The sequence below is a fragment of the Coturnix japonica genome, unplaced genomic scaffold, assembly GCF_001577835.2.
Source record: "Coturnix japonica isolate 7356 unplaced genomic scaffold, Coturnix japonica 2.1 chrUnrandom611, whole genome shotgun sequence".
Taxonomy (NCBI): domain Eukaryota; kingdom Metazoa; phylum Chordata; class Aves; order Galliformes; family Phasianidae; genus Coturnix; species Coturnix japonica.
The window spans coordinates 7,853-10,020 of record NW_015439984.1 but is presented as its reverse complement, the minus strand read 5'-3'; the positions used below and the strand labels follow the sequence as shown (position 1 = coordinate 10,020).

At 51.3% G+C, this 2,168-nt stretch overlaps 1 long non-coding RNA gene across 1 annotated transcript; it reads right to left on the bottom strand.

Annotated features, from left to right (window-relative positions):
• Positions 1–311: 311 nt before the first annotated feature.
• Positions 312–1,147, bottom strand: LOC107307464. Its single transcript, XR_001552414.2, has 2 exons — positions 1,056–1,147; positions 312–833 (listed from the first exon to the last, which is right to left on the bottom strand). It is a non-coding gene; the product is annotated as an uncharacterized LOC107307464 (long non-coding RNA).
• Positions 1,148–2,168: the final 1,021 nt, after the last annotated feature.

The window sequence follows — 2,168 nt, the reverse complement described above, 5'->3', positions numbered from 1 at the left end:
TAGGGAGCGAGCCACTGGGCGTCCAAGAGCATCAAAAGGCGCCTGGAAAAAGCATGACAGAGCCACAGCCGGGAAGCTTAGGGGTTTTCATGAGCAGATGTCCAGGAAAGCTAGGGGTTTGTTTGCTGGCCATAAATAAATGGTTAGCAGAGCTCTCGCTGCAGCGCATCCCAAAGTCAGGACAAAATGAACACCCAGAGCTCTGGGCCGCCAGCAATACCCACAGCCAGGAGCGTTGTAAGCTGAGCTGCCTTGATGTTTCTTGCACTCATCCCAATCTCTGTGAATGAAGACTCGGAATGCAGTCAAGGTGTTGATTGAGCACGAGCGTGCTTTTATTCAAATGGAACAAGGGAGGGCGTGAGAGGTCCAGGCTTTAAGATGGGACCAATCCTCTGTTGTTAAGGACATTGTGGTTCTGAGCCTAGGCTGTTGCTCGGAGCCTGGGACTCATGGCCTGATTCTACAGCCTCCTCCGAGATGCTTGCCTTCTCCTCTGTGACGCTGACCTGAGCCTGCATGGTGGTGTCGCTGTTGGGGCACTCGGGCTGTGCTTGGGCTGGGCTGTCCTCGAAAAGCTCTGGGTCAGAGTCCTGGCTGGTGCTTGTAGTGTCTGGCAGGCTTGTCAGGATCAGGCAGCTTCAGGAGGGTATGGGGATGAATTAGAGCTTGCACAATGATGACGTTCTTCTCTCCATTGCTGATTTCATATGGAAGGCTGTCACTTGAACTGCAGCATCCTGTGCTTCCCATGAGCTCTCCATTGAGGGAAGCACAGGATGCGTCATCATCAAATGCCCTTTGTCGCTGGGATAGACAAGGGCTCGAGTCACCTAGGAAGGAGTAGATGCACAGGGGTTAGTGTCATACATTCACAAGATCACAGAATCACAGAATGACCCGGGTTGAAAGGGACGTCAAGCATCATGTAGTTCCAACCCCCCTGCCTAGCAGGGCCACCAAACATACACATTTACTAGATCAGGTTGCCCAGGACCCTGTCCAAACTGTGTTGCTGACAAGCAGTGTTTTGTAAGCTGGACTTGCACCCTTACCTGCCAGGACCAAGACTTCTGCTTCAGAGGGCTCCCTGGCACTGCTCTGCAGGTTGGTGTTTCAGCCCACATGGGATGTTCTGTGCAGGCAGCAAGGCGTGAACACCAACTGCCAGCGGTTGACTCTGCCCTCCTACTGGAGACTTGGGTCTGACAGAGAGAAAACAGAGCATGCCTTGTCAGTCTGTTGCAGGGTGGGGAAGAGCTTGCACTGAAAGCCCTTGCCAATTAAGTTGCTCCATTCCTGCAACTGCCTGCTTTCTGCTGAAACACAGGCTTAGAAACCACGCTCTGTTTCAAACAGCAGAGGGATGCTTCCATTTCCTACAGCTCAGCCCTCAAGCCTGATGGCTACATTTCCTCTCAAACCATGTCATCAAGATGCAGAGCATGTGAGTAAAGTCTACCACAGCAGAACAGGACAGCAGGAGCTGGCAGGCTCATATTATATATAATGGACAAAAAAATAAACCAATTTTGAAAACCCTACCCGACCAATGAGATAGGGGCTGAATGGGAGTCCCTTATACCTTTTTAGATGGGGGAAGATCAATGACTGTGTGGAAGGTCCCTGGTACAGCTGCGGGGCCTTCCTCCACCTCGATGTCGCTGCTCCACGTAGCAGTGGGAGAGCTGCTCTGGCCGCTTCTCTGAGCCTGTGCCTCCTGCAGCGTGAGCAGCTTTGTAGCAGGAGACACAGACTTGGGCCCAGCCAGAGAACTGTGCCCTGCAAGGGAAAACCACAGGTAAGACGGAGGGATCCAGAAAGCAGCAGCACAAGCCATTCCCAGATACTGCATTTCTCGCAGACTTGCTTATCCGAGGACACTCAAAGAAGGAGGAGCTTTCAAAAAAAAACTCCTGTGCTTCAAAGGTATGCCCGTGGCAAAGGACACAACCGATAATTAAGAGCATGCTCTCTGTTCAAACAGGCAAAACAAAAAGCCTAGAAAAACTAGGGGGAAAGGGATCTCAGAAAGCTTTCCTGACACACTTCAATGCAAGCTTCACCTCATTGAAAGAACACCAAATGGCAGTGGCAGTTTTTCTCCTGTTAAGGTTTGGTTTAGACACCACTAAGGACCCAGCAACGGGCACCATATATCTTCTCTT